Source organism: Mustela nigripes, chromosome 5, assembly GCF_022355385.1.
Source record: "Mustela nigripes isolate SB6536 chromosome 5, MUSNIG.SB6536, whole genome shotgun sequence".
Classification (NCBI taxonomy): domain Eukaryota; kingdom Metazoa; phylum Chordata; class Mammalia; order Carnivora; family Mustelidae; genus Mustela; species Mustela nigripes.
In genome coordinates this window covers 26,209,215-26,220,038 of record NC_081561.1, presented here as the reverse complement: position 1 = coordinate 26,220,038, position 10,824 = coordinate 26,209,215, and positions in this window count along the sequence as shown.

The window sequence follows — 10,824 nt, the reverse complement described above, 5'->3', positions numbered from 1 at the left end:
CCCCTCCCCCCGGGGTCTATCTTCTCGTCGCTTTGGATTCACGTCTCTGCCAGTCCTACCTTTCAGAAAGTGGTTGTTTTTCTGTTTCCAGAATTGCTGTTCTTCTTGTCTTCGATCTGCCGATGGATTTTCAGGTGTTTGCAATCTTTAGATAAGCTATCTAGCTGATCTCCGGCTGGCTGAAGTAGTCTCAGCCTGCTACTTCTCCGCCATCTTGACTCCTCCCCACCTTAATTTAATTTCTTTTCAGTGTACCAGTATTCATTGTTTTTTATTTTATTTATTTATTTATTTATTAAAAAGATTTTATTTATTTATTTGACAGAGAGAGATGACAAGCAGGCAGAGAGGCAGGCAGAGAGAGAGGAGGAAGCAAGCTCCCCGCTGAGCAGAGAACCCGATGCAGGTCTCGATCCCAGGACCCTGAGATCATGACTCGAGCCGAAGGCAGCGGCTTAACCCATTGAGCCACCCAGGTGCCCTCCAGTATTCATTGTTTATGCACCACACCCAGTGCTCCATGCAATCCATGTCCTCCATAATACCCACCACATGGCTCCCCCAACTCCCACCCCCACCCCTTCAAAACCTTCAGATTATTTTTCAGAGTCCATAGTCTCTCATGGCTGATTAGTTTTTAATTAATTAATTTGACAGACAGAGAGTACCAGTAGGCAGAGAGGCAGGCAGAGAGAGTGGGGGGGGAAGTAGGCTTTCCGCCGAAGCAGAGAGCCTGATCCGGGACTTGATCCCAGGACCCCAGGATCACGACCTGAGCCGAAGGGAGTGGACCAACCCACTGGGCCACCCAGGCACCCCGCTGATTAGTTTTTAAGTCTTTTATCTCTGTGGTAAGAACCCTCCTGGTGTGTTCTATGCTTTTCTCAAGACTAGCGTGTATCCTTATGATTGTTGCTTTAAATTCTGGATCAGGCACATTACTTATATTACTTATATATGATTAGATCCCTGGCTGTCACCTTTTCTTGGTCTTTCTTTTGGGACGAATTTCTCTGTGTTGGCATTTTATCTAGTTCTCTGTCTTCTTCTCTGTGTTAGAAGAGCCTGTTAATGTGTTCCTGCTCCTGAGAGTAATGGCTTTGTAAGAAGAGGTCATATATTGTTCAGGGCCTGGTGCTTCAGGAAGTGTCTATGATGTGTGCTGCTTACACCCTGCTGCTGTGTTTTGGTTGCTTTTTCCCTCCGGCCAGTCCTCTACAGAATTTCTTTGTGCCTGCAGCAGGAAGTGTTTGGACCTTGGCCAGAATGTGGATGTGCTCTTGTCTGCTTGTTAAAAGAGACCTGATGCTATTTCCACTAGAGCTGAAGCTTTGCAGAACTCTGTGATCAATAAACATCATGCGTATGGGTGGGTTTTCTTCTGGGAGAGAGTCCCACTGCTCTGGTTCTCAGCACACTTGCCTGAGAAAAGGAGTAGCAGCAGATGGTGAGGAGAAGACAGGACTTGGTGTAACCAGTTTAGGCTGTGCTGTTGGTGCTGTGTTTCTTGCTGAAGTTAGTTTATGTTGAGGGATGGGGGAGGGAATTGACACAGGTTGCCTCACTCATGTTGGAGAAGGGAGCTTCCACATGCTGTTGTTGGGGACAGTTCACTTCCAGTGAACTACCTTCCCTGGTATGTCCCAAGAATGCCTCAGATCCCTGCATTCACCCTATCTGTGTCCAGACTGTCTGACTCCCAGCAGTGCGATGCACCTATGATCTATCCTAGACAGGCTGGCTGAGTTTTTAAACTCCAGCTTTAGGGACTGGCATGGTCCTCTGTGGGGAGGATCTTACTGTACTGGGACTGATGCAGGTTTGTCCCAGAAAGACAGTCCCACCAAAGCTCAGGAACATGACATTTGGAATAAAGTGCAGCAAAGAGCTATCCAGGTTAGCTGCCCTCAGCAGGTGTCTCTGTGCCTATGCTGAGGTAGGTGTGAGGGTAATGACGTCTGCCAGTTCTTTTTTCTCTGCAGAGGCAATATTGCTTCTCCCAGATATGCTCTGAGATGGGGGAGCCTTCTCTCCCTGTGCACACCATCTCCTCAGTTCACACCATCTGCTACTGGGCTATCTGCCCTCCTCCACAGGAGTACTGCGGCTCCCTCAGGGCTCCACACCGCCCTTAAGCCAGACATCTAATACTCCAGTGTTTGTATCCATTTTGTAAAGACGCATGAAGTTTAGCTCCTCTCACTTTCCGTGTCGGTGGCTTTGGGGGAGTGTTTTCCAGGCGTGATCCCCTGTTTTCCTCTCTTTCTTGCTTCTGTCTGTGACCAGGGCTCCCTCCTCTATGCAGCTCCTTCGATCCTTTTATCAATGAAAACGCCACTCTGCCCCTCCTACATTCCACAACGTGACCTCTTACCTCCCTCTAGTTTGAAGTTTGTTCTTCTGGTCTTCAGATTGATTTCTCAGGTGTTCAGAAAGTTCATATTTACCTAGCTGTGTTCCAGGAATGGGGCAGGCTGAGGGTCCTCCTGCTACTCTGCCGTCATAGCTTCTCATGATCACATTGAGAATAAACATCATGTGAAATAGAAGCCCTCTCATGAGTAGTTCTTTCCTTGCTGCTGCTGGTGTGTCTTCTATGACTCTGCCACTTTCCCATTTTCTTGCTGTTAGCAAACACATGAAGTATATCCGTTGCAGCTTCCTGGGAATCATCTTCCCACTACTGTCTTGAGACTGACCCCTGGCTCTACTCAGCTGTCTGGGCAGAGAACCCTCCCGGACCACCCATTCTAAAATAGCATTTTCTACTACTCTCCCCGAACTCTCCTTTATTTTTAATGTCTTTTTAAAAATTAGGGTTTATTGAAATATAGTTGAGATATAAAATTGTAAGATATTTAAAATAAACATCATCGTGATTTGCTGTTTTATATATATATTGTGAAATTATATCTCTCCCCAAGTAATTAATGAACTTATCCATCACCTCGTGTTTTTGGTTTGGTTTGTTTTGGTGAGTATCTCAGTTCTATTCTCTTAGCAATTTCAATGATAAAATACACTATCACTATGTTCTACATGAGCTCCTCAGACCTATTTATCTTATAGCTGAAGTTGGTGCCTTTTTATCAACCTCTGTTTCATTCCCCAACCCCTGCCAACTTTTTCACTACTCTGTCTCAATGAGCTTGACTCTTTTTTTTTAAATTTATTTTTTATTTATTTTCAGCATAACAGTATTCATTATTTTTGCACCACACCTAGTGCTCCATGCAATCCGTGCCCTCTATAATACCCACCACCTGGTACCCCGACCTCCCACGCCCCCACCCCTTCAAACCCCTCAGATTGTTTTTCAGAGTCCATAGTCTCTCATGGTTCACCTCCCCTTCCAATTTCCCTCAACTCCCTTCTCCTCTCTAACCCCCCATGTCCTCCATGCTATTTGTTATGCTCCACAAATAAGTGAAACCATATGATACTTGACTCTCTCTGCTTGACTTATTTCACTCAGCAGAATCTCTTCCAGTCCCGTCCATGTTGCTACAAAAGTTGGGGATTCATCCTTTCTGATGGAGGCATAATACTCCATAGTGTATATGGACCACATCTTCCTTATCCATTCGTCCGTTGAAGGCTTGACTCTTTTATAAAGATCCACATATAAGTAATATCATGCAGTATTTGTCTTTAACTTATCTCACTTGGCATAATGCCCTCAAGGCCCATCTGTGTTGCCAGTGTCAAGGTGTCCATTCTCATGGATAAGTAATAGTCCTATTATGTATATATAATAAAAAATTAAATGCCCATATTATGTATGAATTTCTTTCTGGGATTTCTCTATTATTCCATTGATCTATGTGTATGTTTTTATTTAATACCACACAGCTGTAGTTAGTATGGCCTTGTAATGTAGTTGACATCAGGAAATGTGATGCTTTAAACTTTGTGGTTCTTTCATGATTCAGGTTCTTTTGTGGTTCCATACAAATGTTAGGACTGTTAGTTTGTATTTCTGTGAGAAATGGCATTGGAATTTTGGTAGGGATTGCATCGAATCTGTAGCTCGCTTTAGGAAGTATGTTCATTTTAACAATATTTTTCCAAGCCATGATCATTTATTTGTGTCTTCAATTATTATAATCAATTCTTACAGTGTTCAGTGTGTAGGTCTTTCAGGTTCTTGGTGAAATTTATTCCTACCTCTTTTATTCTTCTAGATGCAATGGTAAGTGAGATTAATTTTCTTGATTTCCCTTTCTGGTAGTTTGTTATTAGTCTATACAAATGATGTATATTTGTATATTGATTTTATATCTGCAACTTTACGGAATTTGGTCAGTAGTTCCAACAGTTTTTTGGTGGAGTCTTTAGGATTTTCTATGTAGGATATCATGTCATCTGCATATACAGACAGTTATTTCTTCCTTTCTGATTTAGATGCTTTTATTTCTTTTTCTTGCTTTGTTCTTCTGGCTAGGACTTCTAGTAAGTACTGTGTTGAACAGAAGTGGTCAGGGCGGACATCCATCGTTGAGTGTGATGTTAGCTGTGGGCTTGTCACAAAGGCCTCTATCATGCTGGTGTATCAGCCAGCTCAGAGACTGAACACAGGGCTCACTGGGATGCACTGTCATGAAAATTTGGAGAGGGAGTGTGCCTTCTGAGGAGGTCCACTGAAGCTGGTTCAGAGACTTGGAATACTGGTCCTCCTTATGATAGGAATGGTCAGGGCTTATACCTAAAGAACCATCATCCCACACAGGTTCCTGTGCACCTGTGGGATCCCAATAGGAACCATGGCACATATGGCACTAAGCAGTAATGGAATTAGTGCACTTAACACAGGGTGTTTCCTGGTTGGCATGCACACTGAGACACTTACTTTTGGAATTTGAAATTTGGTGACCATTCATGGGGAAGAGGAGCCCAAAATGCAGGCACTGAACATTCTGGTAATACTACAACTGGGGGCTGATGAATATATTGGAAAGTAATGATAGTAAAGAAAAGCAATAGGCCATATTTGTGCTCAGAATTCATGGAACATTTCTTCCCTGAAAGATAACTGATACAAAGGACAGAAACTTTCCCACTGATATTTTTGTTGACTAACATGAACATAAAATGTGACCCATCCTTTTCACATGGCTACTCTAAATGTGCACTTAAAATGATGAACTTTAAGTTATTCTTTCACATATTTCCTTTGATTCCACCAGTGCATCTAAAACAGAGTCTAATTTCTTTTGAATCCTCCAAAGAAAATGCATAGTTTTATAAAGTGTTAATAATGAGTATTCTCTGAAGAAATGACAAATGACATGTAGCTAATATTATTCTCTATTGCAAAGGAATTGTTTGAACACTGATCTGACTTTGTTTAACTGAACTGAAAGCTGGGAGCAGAAATAGCCTCATATCTATTTAGGACAGGTTTGCTGCCAACAGAGTCATGAACAGAATTTTAGTTTCAGAATTGTGAGGAAGGGATATTCAACCTATTCTGTCATTTCTTCTTTTCCCTAATTAAAAAAATTCTTTTAAATCCAGTATAGTTAATACCCAGTATTATATTAGTTTCAGGTATACAATATGCAACAATTCTCTATATTCCATAGATTCAAAAATTCTATACATTACTCAGTGCCCATTAAGATAAGTGTACTCTTGCTGTGAAGTGTGTAAACCTGGCGATTCACAGACCTGTACCCCTGGGGATAAAAATATATGTTTATAAAAAATAAAAAATTAAAAAAAAAAGACTTTTGCATTAACCCCCCCCCAAAAAAAGATAAGTGTACGCTCCATCTGCTTCACCTGTTTCACCCATCCTCCCACCACCTCTGTAGTACCCATCAGTTTGTTCTCTATAGTTTGGTTCTTGAATTCCACTTCACGTGAAGTCATAATGGTATTTGTCTCTCTCTGACTCTCATTTTGCTTAGCATTATACTCTAGATCTACCCACATCATTGCAAATGTCAAGATTTCATTCTTTTATATGGCTGAGTAATATTCTATTACATATGCTGTATGTTATAACACAATACTAATATATAATAATATATTTCTAGCCGTCCTGCTTTATCTTTAAAAAAGTATTTATGTGGCTCATTGAGTAGCTCTGTTTTTATCTTCTTGAGGAACCCCCATGCTGTTTTCCAAATAGAGCTACCCTATAACCCAGCAATTATACTACTAGGCATTTATCCAAAGGATACAAACATAGTGAGTTGAAGGGACACCTGCACCCCACTGTTCATAGCAGTAATGTCCACTGTAGCTAAGATATGGAAAAAGCCCAGATGTCCTTTGAGATGAACGGATAAAGAGGATGTGGTGTCTATAGACAATAGAGTATCACTCAGCCATCAAAGAGAGTGAAATCTTGCCATTTGCAATGATGCGGATGGAACTAGAGAGTATTATGCTAAGTGAAGTAAGTCAGGCAGAGAATGACAAATACCATATGATTTCATTCATATGTAGAATTTAAGAAACAAAACAGAGGAACATAGGAGAAGGGAAGGAAAAATAAAACACAATAAAAATAGAGAGGGAGGCAAACCATAGAAACTCTGAGCTATCGCGAACAAACTGAGGGTTGCTGGAGTGGAGGTTGGTGTGCGGATGGGGTAACTGGGTGACGGGCATTAAGGATGGCACTTGATGTAGTGAGCACTGGGTGTTATATGAAACGGATGAATCACTGAACTATACTCCTGAAACTAATAAAATGGTATATATTAACTAAGTTGCATTTAAATAAAGAATTAAAATAAGTGTTTATGTGGCAGCAGATAACTGATACAACCAGGAAAAGTGAGATGTGTGTTTCCCCAAACTCACAATTATTCTTTGTGTTATAAAACTTTTAAATGTTATTCCAGGGAATCTCCAGCACTTGGCCCTGATTAACTGAAGCCATCCTTGGGTCCAAGATGTCAGTCACTTACCTAGAAGACCATTCATACTTTCCTCCAGGTGCTGGAGCCTGGGTATGTTTCCTCATCCATCATGTTGTCTCACAGGAGATCTCTGTCATCTGTGTGGACAGGGACAAGCATGTGCTATAACAGTGTAACATTGTTTTTCCAGTCTTGTCACTGTCAACTTCTTCCCTGTGACATTTTCACATCACAGTTATACCGCATGTCTGTTCACATACAGTTGCTCTTTCAAAGGCCACCAATCACTTGCTCTTGGGAGTGATTTATCTGATGTGAATTCATACCTTGGGAGAAATACAAATTTTAGGATTATTTGTTCCAGCTCTTTGAAAAATGCCAGTGGAATTTTGATTGGGATGGCATTGAAAGTATAGATTGCTCTAGGCAGTATAGATATTTTTTTTTAATTTTTTTATTTTTATAAACATATATTTTTATCCCCAGGGGTAAGGGGGCGGGATTATGGACATTGGGTAGGCAGTATAGATATTTTAACAATATTTATTCTTCTGATCCATGAGCATGGAGTGTTTTTTCATCTTTTTATTCCTTCTTCAATTTCTTTCATGAGTGTTCTGTAGTTCCTCGATTACAGATCTTTTACCTCTTTGGTTAGGTTTATTCCCAGGTATCTTACAGTTCTTGGTGCTGTAGTAAATGGAATTGATTCTCTAATTTCCCCTTCTGTGTTTTCATTGTTATTGTATAAGAAAGCAACTGATTTCTATGCATTGATTTTGTATCTTGCCACATTACTGAATCGCTGTATGAGTTCTAGTAGTTTGGGGGTGGAGTCTTTTGGGTTTTCCATATAAAGTATTATGAGAGAGTTTGACTTCTTCCTTGCCAATTTGGATACCTTTTATTTTTCTTTGTTGTCTGATTGCTGTTGCTAGAACTTCTAATCCTATGAATCAGCTACTCAGTGTGACTAAAACTTTAATATGGAAGGAAATAATTTAAAAGGAAATAAACTAAAGAGTTAGCAGTCATTATTTCTAGGTTATGAGATAATTGAGAAACTTTTTCTTTTATTCTTCCTGTTTTTCTCATGTCCAAATACACACTTAAAAGGATTCCATAATATTATGAGGGTGAAAGAAAACCTAGAGTATCTTTCCCTTCTTTTAGTTGTCAGGTGTTGCAAATGTTCTAAATGTTTAAAGCCTAAAGATGTTGCTCCTGTATTCATTGCCCAATGAATATTTGTTATACTCTGTAGAATAAGAACATTTCGGGGCGCCTGGGTGGCTCAGTGGGTTAAGCCGCTGCCTTCGGCTCAGGTCATGATCTCAGAGTCCTGGGATTGAGTCCCGCATTGGGCTCTCTGCTCAGCAGGGAGCCTGCTTCCTCCTCTCTCTCTGCCTGCCTCTCTGCCTGCTTGTGACCTCTGTCAAATAAATAAATAAATAAAATCTTAAAAAAAAAGAATAAGAACATTTCATGTATATTTATTAAGAAAATACCCATTCACTTATTCATTTTCTGTATTTATTAAACATATAGTTCATGTCAGAAGCCAATTTAGACACAGGAAAATCACACATGAGTAAGAGGTTCTATGTTGTTGAAAAGCTCACCATTGCCTTTCCCCAAACCCCAAACATACATACAGACAAGTATATAAAATGAGGTAATGCCATAATAGTGGCAGGGACTGGTTTTGGAGGGAATTCAAAGGGCAGATTGATGAGATTTGTAAGAATTTCTATGCAGAGGTAAGATTATAACTGGGTTTAGGAGTCTCGAGAGAGGTTTGTAAGTGATAAATCAGTAGGTTATCAAGATTGGGGACAAGCATGTCACCACAAAGAAGAGGTGATATTCATTTCCAAGGGCCACACTGCCACCATTCCGTACATTCTCCTCCCAAGTCCTTAGAACACCATAAAGTTTCTATTGTCTCTAGGGCTTCCTGTCTTTGGGTATCATCACCCTCTCTCAGATTCCTCATTATTGCCAAGGCTTACACATCTGATGATTTTAAAGTTACCTGCAAAAAGGAATTAAAACTATAAATAAAGGCATAGTGTTTTCCCTGTGGAATCCTGGGAACCACAAGGTTTGAAGATGGGAGAGAAAAGACCGTTAAGCCTTACAAACCCTGTACTCCCACCCAGTACTCCAGGTGGATGGCAGTTTACTTGACCTTGAAATCACAGAGCAAGGACCCTATAAATGTGAAGACTGTCTTGTGCAGAGAGGATTTCCAGTCTCTTGAAATGGTCATCTTGTATAGAAGGGAGTATTTCTCTCTCCAGCATCCAGATTATCAGAGTTTGAATGTATTTACCAGTAAAGCAAAGTAAAAACATATGGGGAACAAACATGAGATTGCTAAGTTCTTTTGCCAAATAAGAAAATCAAGCCCCTTTCCAAAAAATTACCATCTATTACCACCTTAACTTAATAAAAGAAAAAATATAAAACCAGAGTAAGAAGATACTATTAAATAATGAATACCCTTTTATATGGATTTCTTTTAGGTGATACTCCTCATTCCCTTCATTTCTCTTATCTAAGAGCCTAGAGAAACCATTACTCACCTACTTTCACCGGTGTTTGGGAAGGAAATTAATTAAAATCTGTAAAGCCCTGTTAATTTTCTGTTTAGACACTTAACATCTCCCTATTCTCTATAATAGTGGTTCTGAAAATTTAGACTAATACCTGTAGTGTTTGTTAAAAATATCAGTTGCTGGGTCCATTGTAGATGGTTGGTTCAGTAGGTCTGAGGAGGGCCCAAGAGTGTGCATTACTGATAAGGGGCCAAGTGATGCTATTGCAGGTGGTCCAAGGGCACGCTACCTTACAGGAAACACTCAAACTCCTTATCAGGCCACAGAGGGTAAAAGTTAAGCTACTCTAACAGAGAGAGCCTAAAGTAAAGGGCTTAATCAATATTAAAATAATATAGAAGCTTTTCCTCCTGTAATAGTCTGGAGACATTCTCTGCTGCAGGGATGGATGTTTCCATGTTATTTTTCCATTCCTTATTAGGGCTTTTGGTAAAGCTCGGTACGCTCCACATTGACATTCTACCCAAGATGAAGGGGAGTGAGAAGGGTGAGAGCAAGTGGCTTCATATTTGAGAAGATAACCCAGGAGTTACACACATTGCTTCCCTGGCATTGTGTTGGTGAAGGCCAGGCTCAGAAATGCGATACACACTTTGTGGCCCTGTGTCCAGTTAAACCTAGGAGAAGTTGGAATGGGTATTAGTGGGCAGATGATCTCCAGTACAGAAGCCCCAATATCAGTATCAGGTAGATGAAGAGAGGGTATGCCTATAAAATTGGTCAGTGAGGAAAGGAAAAAATTAGTGTATGGTGTAATCCTATATTAAAATAATTTCTATGTGAAACGTTAATACTTTGTACATATCTCGATTACTGTATTTAACCACATTTCATAATTATATGTTTAGTTGTCTACTGATCTTGATTAGTCTTGAAGGATTCTAAGTGTATGAATTGAAGTTTCTTTGTGTGTCTGTATCTCTATCTCCTTAAAATTTTTCTCTCTTTACACTTATTTACAGTGCCATTAATTAGTACAATTCTTGGTACAGTGTTAACACCCAATAAATGCTCTTTGCAGAACAGAATCAATTCATCTTTTGTTGGTAAAAGTCAGTATTATTTACTAGCTCTCTTCCATGTAACTCACAACTTGGCTGGTCATTTTTCAACACACAGTATTCTCTTTACTGCCCTCTTCACATCTTTGTTTCTTAAAGTGTAGATCAGAGGGTTAAGGGTGGGTGTGATGATTGTGTAAAAGAGAGTAAAGAACTTTCCTTCATCTTGGGAGGTGCTATTCTGTGGCTTCATGTACATGTAAATGGCTGTTCCATAAAACAGAGTTACTACTGTGAGGTGGGAACCACATGTGTTAAGGACCTTAC